Raw genomic sequence first — 15280 nt, 5'->3', positions numbered from 1 at the left:
ATTGCTTAAAGTATCCAAAAAAAAAGTACCGCAAGGACCATAAAATTGCACTCAGTGTTCCTGTTCTCAGAAGTTTGGATTTATTACTTAGGAGCATCAGGAAGTTTATTTTTGATAAGGCACCTGAGTGACTGAATCCCTGCATGTAGTTCACATATATACCATTGGTAACTTAGATTAAAAGGCACATATTTTATCAGAATAAGGAGAGCTAATGTACAGAGAAACAAAAATATGAAAACCGTTAGTAGAATTGATTACGTGTATTTTTTCACTTTGTTTCCTGCACAATAATTCACATAATTTAGGAAAAATCTTTGCATTGTGAAGTCTTACACAATTTTATTGACTTCCGTGAATTTGGCAGGATTATAGATTAGGCAACTAAATTATTTCTGTGAGCTAAAAGGTAAAGATGTGTTTCATTTTTTGATACTGAGAAAGCGTGTTTCTGGGTGGGCTGGGAATATGGCAGATCCAGTATCTAGAAAGCAATATCAGCATTTATGAGGTAATAACAGTACCCCAAAAATGAAAAAAGATATCCACCCTCTCAAAATACGGAATTGACAGGCAAGAGCCAAGACAACACTGATCCAAACATGACCAAAACCCAACTTCTTATAGCTTCTTATAAGCCAGGGATATAAAGAAGCCAAGAGAGAGCCAAAGGCAGTAGCAGAACCTAAAATAACAACATGCTTTTTATTCCTATGAGTCCTATTGCTCACAGTCACAAAAATTGAGGACCACAAAGTACTAGATCTCAATTTTAGTTTGACTAACTTGCAGAAGGAACAAAATGTTGCACTCCTCTCACCCTTCTGTAAATCACAGCACTAAAGTAAATGTTTACTAATACCATAGTGTCATTAATGGGATTCCCACAGGACACACAGGGAAATAAAGCTATACATATTTCTTATGCAAAAGAGCCAAATATTTAAACAGCAACAAGAAATAAAGACTACATGCTAGGAACCCTCATTGCTGCAGGAAATAAGATATGCTCAGATACCAAAGTGATCGGCAGATAAGATGATAATAAAATCCCTATTCTATATTCTGCCTTCTAAAATAACATTACATAGATTCATAGATATTTTTAAGGCCACAAGAGACCATTTTTACTATCTAGCCTGACCTCCTGCTTAAAACAAGCCTTAGTAATTCGCCCAGTAATTTCTGCATCAAGCCCATAACTTCTGTTTGAGCTATAGCAGTGTTTTTCAGTCTTTTCAGGTTGATAACCCCTTATTTGAAATAAAAAAAAATTCATGATCCTTTTACATTTACTGTTAAAGTAAGAGTTAAACAATTTATCAATGCTAATACTGATACACAGATATAATGTGTGTGTGTATCAAGTGGATGACAGATAATACTTAACCATGAAGGAGCCAAGTGAGTGGGAAGTGAGGGAGTATGATTTTTTTGCTTTAATTATTATGAAATTATCAACACCTTACAGCCACCCCATTTGCCTTTCATGGGCCCCGTTAGGAGTCAAAACCCACCAGTTGAGAAGCACTGAGCTGGAGCTTATGTTTCAGAAAGACATTCAATCTTGACTTAAAGACTTCAAGTGATGAGATTCCACTATGTTCCTAAGTAAGTTGTTCCAATAATTAATTACTTTCACTACTAAAAATGTGTATCTTTTTTCTAGTCTGAATTTGTCTAGTTTCAGCTTCCAAATATTGCATTAATTATGGCTGTCTGCTAGATTAAAGAGCCCTATATTATCAGAAATATCTTCCCCATGTAGGTATTTGTAGACGGTGACCAACTTCTTATAAAGCTCAATCTCTGAGAAAGTTAAGGTGTTTACTATAAGGAAGGTGGAGAAGATAATGGTATTTACTATAAGGAAGGTGGAGAAGATAATGGTACAGCAAGTTTTGTTGACGCAGCATGGGCCCCTGCCTCTAGTGTTGCTATTGCAATAACTGCCATGTCTTTAACTGCCATTGCAAGCTTTGTAGCAGCAGTGCTTATCCCTTTCTGATTCCTGTTTTCCTGAGAAGAAAGCTCTCGTAGAAAGTGGTGGTGCTGCTAGTTTAGGAGATATTATTACCTTCAGTTAGTGTGGGGCTAGTAGATCAGCCAGGAGGTCACTTTCACTATTACCTTTGGTAGCTTGTTTTGCTGCTGTTCTCTCTATCCATTTATAAACATTTTCCCCATAAAATAAATAATTGGAAATAAACAGAAAACAGCTTCCATATGGTCAAACTTTTCATGTGGTTGTGGGTCTGATAACTCCACAAATGCAAACAAATACTTCCTTTATATCCCAGTGTACTTAGGTAGGAGGTGCTCAGCTTTTCTTTGTTTCATATTATGAACCTATACCATAATCATTCATTTGCAACCCATCTTCATGTTTGCTTCAGACTCCTTTGTTTAAATTTCCATAGTACTGCAAATGAGGCACAAATTCCTGTATGGCTTCATAGGAAGCCCTACAGGAATCGCACACTACTTTATGGTGTATTTCTGGCTGCTGAGGTTGCAGTTGCACAAGGCTGAGTAGATTTACTTCATCAGAAGATTGTCATCACAGGTTACAAACCACTGGCCTGAGTGATTGTATTTGGTCTCCCATATTGTAGCACCTCCTAAAGTGGATGGGGTGAGTGAAAGTTGAATTTTCTTAAGAATTCAGTGTTTGAGTATTTTCTTGAACTTTATTGTAGTTAGTGCAATATTGGCAGTAGTGTATCCATTAACAGGGAAGTTAAGGCTAAAATCTTTTTAAAAGTGGCCGGTGATTTTAGGTAACTCAATTTTAACTCTGAGGCACTCAAAATTTGAGGCTTTTTTTAAAATGTTGCTGTATGGACATGTCAAAGTTCAAAGAGTGACTACATGACACTGGGCTTTGAATAGGACTCAATTTCCTGACTTCTGTGTCTTCTAATACTTAGATTAATTCCACCAACCAGTGATCTCTGTGTTTATAAAAATTCTTAGCTATATTCTAATCTTATTATTCCTCTACCCAAGCCAAATATTTAAATATACAATGAGAAAGTATTAGCTCTTACTAGGTCACCAAAATAAAGTCTACTTGACACATTAAGCATAGAGAGTATTTATAATCCATCAACATGAGGTCTAAGCACCAAGAACACAAGCTAAGGGTAATAATCATAGAATCACAGATGCAGGAGTAGAAGGGACCTTCATAGTTCTGCTTTGGTGCAGGGGAGTGGATTAGATGACACAAGCGTTATCTAGACCGCATCCCTGACAGGTATTTGTCTAACTTGTTCTTAAAAACCTCCAATGATGGACATTCCACAACCTTCCTAGGTAATTTGTTCCAGTGTTTATCCGTAGAGTTACATTTTTCCTAATGTTTAACCTCAATCTCCCTTGCTACAATTTAAGCCCCTTATTTTTTGACCTGTCCTCAGGGGTTAAGAAGAACAATTGATCACCCCCCTTTTTATAATAATCTTTTACATACTTGATGACTGTTATCATGTCACCCCTCAGTCTTGTCGACTTGTCTGTCTGACTCCTTAGATCATGAGCTGGAACTATTCCTTTCTTTTGCCTCACTTGTCTGGAAACTGATTAGCACATAGGAGGTACTACCAGAAACAAATCAATGATAAATTATCAGTATTTTTCCCAGTATGTCTTTCTCCTTTATTCTCCACTCTATTCTTTGTTCCTTCTCTCTCCCTCCTCAGACCACAAGGAAAGATGCCAGGGAAGGTTCCTGGGGAAAGGCTTTTGGGAAGAGACGAATGTGTTCTAAAAACAGGCTGGGCTCAGGCTGAACTCCTGTGGTTAAGAGTTTTACTGCCAGGGGCCATTTGCAGAGAATGTCACTCCAGCACTGGAGAACTATGCATTGCTCTGGACTCCGTCAACTGCAGCTTCCCTTCGCTGGACAGTGTAGTTCTCTCAATGGTTTGTAGATAAAGAGGCAGTCTCTAAAGTTGTCAGGCTTCAAGTTGTTAAGGGACTTTAAGAACTAGGACAATGATTTAGATCCAGAAGCACATGCGGAGACAGTGTAGTGGGCAGAGTACTAGTGTGATGTGTTCCTGATTCTTTCTTGCCTGTTGTGTGTTGCACAAATTGGAGTTTTCCTGGCTTTCACCTTCATCCCTAGCTAGTGAGAGCTGACATACTCAAATGTGGAAGTAATGAAGGGATGGATCACAACAGCAATGTCCAAGTGGAAGAAGACAGTTGATACTGTCTTATTCATAATAAAAGTTACTCTGAACACTTTCTAGCTAAGCCTTTCATTATATCTCCATGCCAGCTTGATACGTTTGAACTGTGCAAACAGAAAATGGTTTACTCATTTACTCAGAATAAACATATTTTAAAATGTTTTCCCAATGTGTGATTTATTTATTTTTTGCAAGGGCTGGGAATACCTTTCAAATTACAAACATCCTAGGTTTTATTAAACGCCTTACTGTGTACATTGATTTGATGTTAATACGAGTATCAACACAAGTATCTTTCTAACATTCTAAAATATATTCCCAAATACAGAACTTCTATGTATTGCTTAAAATAGTAATTACTCCAGTGAAGTCACTGGAAGGCCTTAAAAAGATTTGACAGTTTCTCCACAATTTTTCATTAATGTAGTTGTCAGGAGATGCAGTTCTACATCCACTGATAACTCAGCAGCTGAGGAACTCAGTAAAACATGCTTCAAACTTCTCAGCTGTTGACAGGCTTGACTTGCTGAGAACACTGGTTAAATATAGAACAAGCAAGCTGAGCTCAACAAAGTCATTGCTGTAACAGTGTGTGAAGAGAGCAGAAGAGGGGAAATACAATCTCAGAACTAAACTGCCAAAGCCTAACACCACCTAGCAACAGTTGAAAAACTTTTTAAACAAAAGTCTGGGTGCGAGACAGACAGAGCATACCTCCTATTTCTCCTGACTGGGATTTCTGTGAGGAGAAACTACATTCCTCTTCTGCTCTCTACCCTATTTTCTGCATTACTTCAGCTGCTGGTAGACCTAGAAGAGTGGAAAAACCTTATCTCTGTGGGTGCTTCTGCACTGGATACTTTTCTAGGTCTTAAATCTGCCTGGGTAGTGTGGAGCAAGTTGCTGTGATCTACCAAGAACAAACTGACATTGTAGAATACATTCCCAGGTTCCTACTGTTGTCAGGTAAGAATGAACTAACTACTCCAATACATTATCTTTGTAAGATGGGATTTATATTTTTTCCTGTGAAAGTTGCTTGTCTTTTTTCCTTCTGTGATTAGTCTTCTACTAATTTGAAAAATTCAGTAAAGAATAGCTAAAATAAGAAGTTGAGCATGTCTTTTTTTTTCTGTTTTAGCAGAGAATCAAACTGTTGTTCAGACCATTTTTTGAAACTTGGTTGAAACAAGACTAGTGACACTAGCTAGTAATCACATGAAAAAGGAATATGGATTGAGACTCTCAAAATTTGTTTTTGTAAACTCATTCTGTTAGAAGACACACCAAGATTTAATAATAAAGTGGTTATTGTCCCTTAGCAGCCAGAGATTTAACTGCTATAAAAACTAACAACAGCCTGTGTAGTAAGCCAGAGGAAATAGCCATACAGTGGCTGAATTATGTATGTTCTTGTGAGCTATTGCTTTCTACTCTTCTGTTTTTTTCCATAACTAAGCACACTAGTATCACCTGGTACATTTTGTTCTGCCCTTGTGACAACAGTTCTAAGTGCTTCTCCTTCTTCTTCGATATGTATAATATCAAATTGCTGCTTGGATAGTTGCAGATCAGAGCCTTCTTAAAAAGCCCTTATGATTTTAGTACCTGAGTGTTCTTAAACTGTGTAATTTTTTGCATGCCACTAACTGATTGTTTCTTAAAAAAAAAAATGGAGAAGACAGTCAGTAGTTAAACCTTTTCCCCTAACAGCTCAAGAGAATCTATTCAAAACATGTATCCTTCAGCTTCCTGAACTGCGAAGTAATTTAAGCAGGAATTGTTTATAGTGATTAGTCTATGTCAAAACTGACAAAAGCAGCTAGGTCAAATGAAGGAATAATAAAAACTAACCCATATCCTTCTAAAGCAGCTTTCTTTATACAATTTTATCATTTATGGATAAGGAATATGTGCTCATTACAAAAGCTATTCCACGTACCATACCAATTAAGATCTGAATGCAAAGATTACTAGGGGAGTAATAAAAATCCCGTTAGCACCGACAAGAGATTGTAGTCTGGGATTCTCTCAATAGATATGAGCTGACTGGGTCCTCTATCTTGTTTGACACTCAGGGTATAGACTCTTGCAGGAAGTGTAGAGTGTTTTACTTTGTCAAAATGGATTTTAGATGCATCCCGGCATACTAGATACATTACATCAGTACCATAGTTCAGCTGTGAAATGTTTACAAATTGGATAAAACAAACAATACACGAAACCAGTTCTGACTTGGCAGTGCCAAGGGATATAACTGCCAGTGAAACAGTGGAAAAGATGAAGTGCTGGGGCCAGGAAAGAATTCTGAAAAGACACCATGTTTTACATTTTTACCAGATTGTTTCCTAAAAAGGGGCACATTGCTTGCTTAGAAATAAACTCTTTTGCATGTAGTGGTAATTAGTGACCCCATAAGTTAATAATGACAATTATTTCAGCTCTATTGTGACCTCTTTCAAGCTCACAGTGGAAACTCTGAGATTTTGTGAGAGCATAGATATTTCTTGAGCAACTTTTTTTTTTCTAGAGAAAACTGTAGGGTAGAAAATATTAATTGTTTAAAGTTTGTTTTCTAATATTCATTGATATTAGAGTAGAATAAATCTTGTCATTTTGTTCCTGAATACAGTGGTAGATAATTCACTAAAAGTGCTGAGAAGAAATAGCAGATTCACCTCTCATTTTATGGAGAACTATGGTCTCGGGGCAAAAATACCACTAATGTAATGTCATTTTATATTGTAATGTTAATTTTCCTCCATAAACCTTTTTTGGGCACATATCTTATTAGCCCAAAAACTTAATCAAATGAAGTGACTTTCAAATAGTTTGCTGACAACCTCCATCCAGAGAAAAATCACAATTATACATTCTTCTGCCTTCTCTTTCCATTTTAAAATGGGCACGCAGGCTAAAATTACTCTTCTCAACAGGTGTCCAGAAAGAGGCTCTGAGATTTTCCAATCAACTCTGTGAAATATGCAATGTAGCCATTCAACAGCTGGTTTCATTGTGATTGTTTATAGCTTTGACTATTCTTCAGAATGGAAACCAACTTAAATTTTATATTAAACAGAAAAAGTTCTTCAGGTGTTGCCTGTATTTTTCTCCATATAGATTATCTAGGAAGATAAGCTGGCATAAGCACAGACCTTCATTTTCTCAGTCATATCTTTTTGTCCTTCATATTACAGCATCCTTATTTGAGCCTCTGGAACCTGTGGCCACTGGGAAACTAATCGTGTCATAATGATGCTAAAGACTGTCAAGCCCTTTCCTTCAATATCTACTGCTACCACTCTGGTTCATGGCTCAATTCTCTCATCTTGACTATAGCAACTTCCTCCTTTATGGCCTCCCTTTTTCAGTCTACCCAAAGCTAAAATCATCATCTTATCCTGCTATTCCAGCCATGTCACTTTACACATCAGGCTCAAAGACCGTGCATTCATCTTCAAAGCTCAATGTAGTTCTGCCCCTGCCTCCATCAGTTATCATTTCCTCTACCTTCCCCATCTTACATTCTGTGGATCGTTAATCTCAGCTCTGGTGTTATCTGGTTCCTCTCTTATGTCAGTGGCTATATTAAAACACTAATCTAATCTAGCAAGCTATGGTTTATCTATAGTGCTCATCACTGCAAAAGCGAGGGCCCTCATCCGGCAGAGACTTACCCACATGCTTAACTTTACACTTGTGGATAGTTCCACTGAACTCAATGGAAATACTCTCATACTTAAATTAAGCATATGTCTAAGTGCTTTGCTGAATCAGAGGCCAAATCCATATGACTAATGCCCAGGGGAATGTTGCCGTTAACTTCAATGAGAGTAGAATCAGGCCTCTAGGGTCTAAGTCCTTAGTTATTAACAAACAAGTATCCACTCCCCCATAGGAACATCAAACAAAAATAGAGCAGCTGAATTCTTTGTAAATAATCTTTTCCCAAGAGCTATTTTACTTTTTCCCTAGTTTCCTGTTTCTCCCCTTCCTTTCTCATAGTCTATTGTTGTTTCTCATCATATTAGTTTACAACAGGGGTGGGCAAACTTTTTGGCCTGAGGGCCACATCGGGGAATAGAAATTGTATGGCAGGCCATGAATGCTCACAAAATGGAGTTGGGGTACGGGAGGGGGTGTGGGCTCTGGGGTGGGGCTGGGGATGGGAGGTCTGGGGTGCAGTAGGGTGCTCCGGGCTGGGATCAAGTGGTCTGGAGAGCGGGAGGGGGATCAGGGCTGAGGCAGGGGGTTGGGGCATGGGGAAAGGCTCAGGGGTGCAGGCTCTGACAGCGCTTACCTCAAGCGGCTCCCGAGAGCAGTAGCCTGTCCCTTCTCTGGCTCCTACACGGAGGTGCAGTCAGGCGGCTCTGCACGCTGACCCATCCGCAGGCACCACCCCTGCAGCTGCCGTTGGAGTGCTGGAGGGGGCCATTGGAGCACGAAGGAGCAGGAGTGGGGCCATGCCACCGGAGCAGGGCCCAGCTGTGTGGTGCAGCTCGCAGGCCGGCTTAAAATGGCTCACAGGCCAGATCCGGCCTGTGGGCTGTAGTTTACCCACCCCTGGTTTAGAATGTCAACTCTATTTGGGGAAGGACTGTGTCCTCTTATATGTCTGTAAAATACCATGCACTGCAAGGTAGCTGTATAAAATCCAATATGAAATGACACGGAGGAAATATAGTATCTGAAAACCCTGAACAAGAATTAAGAATTATAATTAAACAGAAAATGGCTTGTGACAATGATTTTATAAGGTTCCCATTGAAGTAAAAAAGCCCATTTAGCACTTCTTTATATGAATCACAAACTCAGTTTTCAGTTCTATAGTTCTATCCTAATGTGTTAACAAACATCTGACATGGGGATATTTCCATTCATCTATTTCCCATTGACCATTAAAAATATTTGTTCACTTGTATATTTGACAAACTTCAGAATCCGCTCATCACATAAAACTGGCAGAAGAATTGTATACACTGATATTCAGAATCCTGTTTGGAATGTGCAGTGCTGTTGAGTTCTAGGGATACACAGCTGGAGTGGAAGCCAGCTTTCTCGAAAAGAATTAGTGATACTCAAGCTCTCTCTTGTCACTCAGCAACGACTGTTCTTATAGAATTAGTGATACTAATATATAAATTATTTATAATCCAGACTATGGCCTATTGTTTGTGGCTGTTGTGGGGGAAGGATGGCAGGGTACTTATATTTTCTTGTATAAGGGCTTGATGCTGCTCCCAAGAGAGACAATGGGAGTTTTGCTATTAATTTCAATGGGAGCAGGATTGAGTCTAATAACTGTAACTGAAGACTTCAGTGTGCATAACGTATTTGGGAATAGTGTTCCTCTGGGGAAGCATAAATTATTAGATCTATCATTTTCATTTCCCCACAAATATTGTTGTACTTTTGTCTGGCTTTTATTCATTACCAGGTCAGGAAAAAAAAGTCAGTGCATACATAAAACCGTACTAAATGGGAATGAAGGGATTTTTTCCATTTAAGATATTTTATCTGTCATTTGCCTTGATGCTTTTGTTGGCGTACCTCTTCAAATCTTATCCAGAAGAAGTAAAAGCCACAAGTACTAGATTCAAAGATGACTTTGTAAGATCATATAGATTGTAATAGCCACCATAATAGGCTAGGCACTTTTCAGAGGTCATGCCGTGAAGAACACACAGCTTAAAAGCATAATTATACAATATTTCTGCAATTTATGAATTTTCTTCATTCCAAGAAACATTTTAACTGACCCCATGGTTATTAAAACAATCAGAGAATGGTTTAAAAATATGTGTGGAGATCAGTGTTGTGTAGCAATAAAACACTATTGCTTATTTATTTTCCCAGTGAACAGGAAATTGCTAATTGCAATACTACCGAATCGAGAGGAAAAGGGAGAAAATAGAATGTTTTAACCTCGTTGATTCTGCAGATGTGCCGTTAGCAGTAAAAGTTAATCAGAAGTGTTTGTCTTTTTCCCTTTAAAAAATGCTATCTGGCATCACAGAATGCTGAGGGAGTGGGAGAAAAATATACAAACTACAGGGAAATAAGCTGGAGCTTGTATTTTTTCCCTTAAATGGCCACCTCTTGTAGTTTAGCTGACATGAGCAAGCCAGAATTAAGGGGAGGGGGGTGAATTGAAGAGATTTCCATATAGTAACTGAAGAGTTTCATTTTGTTTCATAAAACTTTAAAAATAATATATGAAGTGACCTATCCCATCTGGATATTAACCAATGGGATTTGAGGAGAGAAAACCCCACGGTGAAGTTGCAATAAGCTCTAGTTTGATTTAAACCCCAGCAGCACTTTAGTTCAGTAAGAGCTGCTTTTTTTGTTGCACTTCCTTTTTGGGGAAATGATGTAAATCTGTGTAATGTTGTGTGATTTATGCTGTTCTAAGGTTTGTTCTATTGAAAAGAGTAAAAGTAATATTTTAGAACCTAAAGTCTCTTATCTAAAGGGCATCTTTCTTCCCTAAAGTCTGTAAGATTTAGGGATGAGGTGGGTGGTTTTGTTTTGTTTGTGGATTATTATTATTTTTTGCTCCAACCTCTCAACTATTTAACTGAGAGATACATGAGAATATAAATATATGTACACAAGCGCATATCATTGCTTTATAAAACTAACAGATTAAACAACTGAAAAATTAGATTCTACTGGTGTAACAATTACAACAGTTGTAAGTAGAGAATTTTATTAACTTGTTTTAAGAGTGTCATTGAAAGTAAAAAGGTACTGCAGCATTACTTCAAGATTTTCCATTACTTTATCATATGGATTAATTTTTTTTTTTTGAAAATGTAAACTAAATTAATGGTGGTTGAAAGCAGCAGATTCCTGAAATCAGCACAACTGAATTACTGCTAACTTGCCTTGTTTATCCAAGAGGCCTTTGAAAAGAAGGTCTTCCACCAGACCCTTACATGTGAGTCATAGTTCTAATGCGCTCATGTCTAAAGTAAGTTATTTTAGTACCCGTTCTTGTAGCTAAATGACAAACAGCTTGAAAACAACAGGAAAGAGAATGGGTGGTGAGTTCATGATGCCATTTCAGTGAAGCAACCTGAATGTTTAATGAAATGATGCCATTTCCATTAGTTTTGTAGTTACTGTACTGACAAACAAACACTAAAAGAAAATAAAACCATGTGATTTGCTCTCCTGTTCAGAGTTTGTGAACATTCCAGAGAGGACTCTTAAGCTCCCTGAATACCTAGCTATGTGACTCAAGTGCTATTATTATCTTTCTACTATATAATGTAGATTGTTCACAAGACTAACTGTGCCATTAAAAGACGTAGCCCTGGGCACAAATGAAAAAGTGGCAAAGCATTTGTGGTTAGCCTTGAATGGTTCAGTGCTATGCTGCCCAGAGCAAATAGCTTCTAGGCAGAGATCTGTCATTTAAAGTTAATTTAAACTCTGTTTGTCTAAGCCTCAGTTATCCAAAAATCTCATTTATCTAAACAATCAACACATCAAATGCTGAAGAAACCCCTACTTGTCAAAAGACAGTAACTATGATCATACCACCTCTGAGATCACAACTCAGTTCAAAGATAACAATGCTTATTCCCATAGCACTTCTCTTCTCCTCTAATTTCTCCGCCACAGGAGCAAGCTCCCCCATACCTAAAGCAGGGTAGAGCAGTGTTTAGTTTAAATGGGTGAGGAGTTCAATTGCCATCTCTAGAAAAACCCTTTGAAACAAAAGAAAATACCTTTTATTTTAATTGTTAGCCCCCAGAGCGACAAATGCCAGGCAGAGAGTTCCCTGAGCAGTGTTGATTGTAGGGAGGCAGAATATGGAGATATCCGCAGTATGCAAAGCCACACAGCAACAAGGTCTGGAGATGGTAGGGGTTTTTCAAGTTCCCCGTCCAGAGCCACAAGACTGAGGCATTGGGATCCAGTGCCAGATTCAGCAGCAGCTACCACAAGTTAGGACAAGTCCAGCTAGTATCACTGTCAGGTGATAGACACAAGAGACACAATCTTACCCCAAATCCCATTTCTCTAAACTCCTCTTGTGTTTCCCATCATCTCTGGATCAAGAAAGCTTGAACATAAGTAGTACTACTCCTTAGTAGTAGTAAGTAGATTGGAATCAATCCTCTTCACCATGCCATCGAGACAAAGTAAACCAGAGAGAAGGTCCAGGGTTTCTTTCTGGCAACAGTTTCAGGATTTCAGTAGTAACAGTGAAACAATTTGGTTCCTTTTAGTTAAGTGTTAACAGAAAAAACATCAGGGCAAAAAAGCAACAGCAGTTGAAAGCTGTGTTTTTTCCTTTTCACTTAAAAAGTGTTCTTAGGGGAAGATTGCTCATGGTAAAGGAGTTTGTCCATCCCTCCTCCTTTCCCTCCGGCAGTGCAGCACAGTTAGAATTAGGGTGCTATCTATCAGAAAGCAAGGAGGTTAAGAAAATCAAAAGCCTGAAAATATATGGAAGCAGAGTTCACCTTTCATCCTTCCAGGTAGTCCAAACACCAGAACTATCGGAGAAAGAGAGACAGTAAAATGAACATGTAAATAGGGAAGTGGAGCAGGGATGCTGGATAGAAGAAAGGGAATGCTGAAAAACTCTGTCACAGCTGAGTCAACTTCCCATGTTGAACATCTCCTTCTATTCCTGTCCTGCTGAGGACCCGAATAGCAAGCAGATGTGGCAAACAGTGTCCCCAGAGGCGACACTGATTAACCTGAGTAGTAGTTTTGGCTATTTTATGCTCAAAGTCTCTGCAGATGTGTCTAGGGTCACTTGGTAGTGGTTGGTGAAGGGGCGAAGCAAAGACCAAGAAGCAGCCCTGCTGTTTCAAAGGGATGAGGCTTGCACTCTCTCCACCCAAGAAATGGAAAGACTTCTACTGTAATGAGCCTGCAAAGGTGGTTTACCCATCTGCTGACAAGTCATGTTAATACAAGATTTCTATCAGCTACTAACTGCAGTCTTAGAAACCAAGAGTCCCTTTTCTTCTCTGTTTGGACCATGAAAAACAACAAAAAACATAGCCTTAGTTTTCCTAAAAGTCTCAGTCCTGTGAAAACACAAAAAATGGGGAGTCAATTATGAGGGAACAATAATTATCTAATAAGATAAGTCAGGGCTATAACTACTAAAGGACCTGCTTTCACCATCAACAGCTGCATGGGAACTTTTCACACAAGTTCCTCACAGCCTGTGAAGCACAGATGACAGGTTCAAGTGAGGGAGTCTCTGTATAAGAGGGCACTGAAAACTTGGAGGTATGAAGATGGTAAAAAAAGCCCATTAGATCTTGGAAGGCTGAGCTAGCTGAAACAACTCTGACAAGAGTGTTGCAAGCCCTTGCTGTACCTGGCAAAACTCAGAACTGTTGAAGGGAAGAACCTGAGGCTGTAATATGTCTGCCCAAACAATTATAGAAAGGTCATCCCAACCACAGTAGAGCTTCTTTGTTGAGGGATGCAGCTATTTAGCAGGTATATTTGCTACTGTGAGGGATAAGAGGTTCAAAGAAGGTGACGCTGAGTAGAGGTGGTGGCCTCTGAAAGAGAAGATCAGATTGAAAGAGCTCATATGTACTTCATACAAGGTCCAGTAAGCCTGAGGGACAGGGCCCCTAAAGTATGTGGGCAACTAGGATAATGACTGCTCTGTCCACTCTGCTCTTGCAAAGGGTCCAGGCCATGAGAAGTAAAAAGAGTGTATACGGGGGAACAGATAACCAAACTCCCTTTTCTCAGTCCCAGGAACAGGCATCGCAGCCTTGGGTTGAAGGCCCCAAAACAAAAACTGGTGTGCCTGGGATTTGACAAATCAGCACAGAGGGAATTCCTTACCAATGTCGGTGTGAGAAGACACTTTCTAGCACAATCCCCTTTATCTGGGGTCAAAGGAATGGAAGCCTACATCTGGGAATCTACTCATGTGTGCTGGAAAAATGAGAGAACTAATAGATAAGAGCAGACCAGAGGACTGAGGCATGGAGCTGCCCTCAGTATTGCTGATACTTAGACTTACAGCACTTTAATGATAGTAATACAATCAACTGATTTTTCCACAGAAACAGGTTACCTTGAGTGATCCTGTACTCTATTTCTGTCTCTACTGCATACCTCCTAAGTCACCCTGGGCAACTCACACAGTCTCTCACTTCTTCAGCCTCTATCTCCAAAACAAAGTCAAGAATACTTCTCTACCTAACAGTATTGTGAGGCATATATCAGTCATGTCTGCAAAGTTCTCTGAGAACCTACAAGGTGCTGCAAAAGCAAAAAATGTGAATTACTATGAATTTCTCCTTATCTCAAGCATCACAAAGGAGCACAGGAAAGATGCATAACAAATAAAACCCACTAGCTGTCCAGTGCTCAATACCTGTCCTGGTTATGCCTGAGTTTTACAGATACAGAATCCAAGATATTGGCAAGGCCTAACTGCTGGCTATGAAATGAATATACCAGGAACAACAATTCCACAGGATGCAACTGTGATCTCAAAAAATCCCTCAGAGGAAGCAAGCAATACCTAAAGATAGCTCCAGTGACAGGCATAAATGCAGAGAGGAGCAGTGTTTAGATATTGCTCAACAATGAGTTTAGTATACTAAAGTGGAGATACTTGAGGCATGACAAAGCATCTGACAAGTGACTCCCATTAATGAGGCAATATCCTGGTAGGTGAAGGCAACATTGCTAAATTCAGATGATCTTTCATAATCGATTCACCCTAGGTTCTGAATGCACAGTCCATCCCTCTTACACAGTTTTCATGCGGTGTTATCAGATCTTCAAGATAATAATGGATGAGAAGGATGGTCCTGGGGTTAGGATGCTTTCCTGGGAATTGAAGGACGTAGGTTCAGTCCCAGCTCCGCTGCAGATTTCCTGTAAGACTTGGACAAGTCACATAGTCTGTCTGTGCCTCATTTCTTCCCTACCTTGCAGGGTAGAGGATAAATACATTAAAGAGTGTGAGAGGTTCAGATACTGTACCTAAAATAGAGTTGAAACCTCTTCCCTCTTGGAAAGCAGATTCTACAGCATAAAGAGGGAAGAGAAGCTGGGGTAAGAACATGCAG

General features: G+C 39.1%; 1 protein-coding gene across 2 annotated transcripts in view; it reads left to right on the top strand.

Annotated features, from left to right (window-relative positions):
• The first annotated feature begins 4770 nt into the window (after nt 1-4770).
• FILIP1 (filamin A interacting protein 1) overlaps nt 4771-15280 on the top strand; it is a 176772-nt gene continuing 166262 nt past the window's right edge. The window contains exon 1 of one of the 2 annotated variants that reach the window (XM_048845904.2): nt 4771-5165. The gene's annotated coding sequence lies outside the window, so the exon portion shown is untranslated. The remainder of the gene's footprint in view (nt 5166-15280) is intronic. The other variant, XM_048845905.2, reaches the window with a different exon arrangement.

The sequence above is a fragment of the Caretta caretta genome, chromosome 3 (genome assembly GCF_965140235.1).
Source record: "Caretta caretta isolate rCarCar2 chromosome 3, rCarCar1.hap1, whole genome shotgun sequence".
Lineage (NCBI taxonomy): Eukaryota > Metazoa > Chordata > Testudines > Cheloniidae > Caretta > Caretta caretta.
The sequence above is the reverse complement of the archived record's forward strand: the minus strand, read 5'-3'. Positions and strand labels throughout refer to the sequence as shown.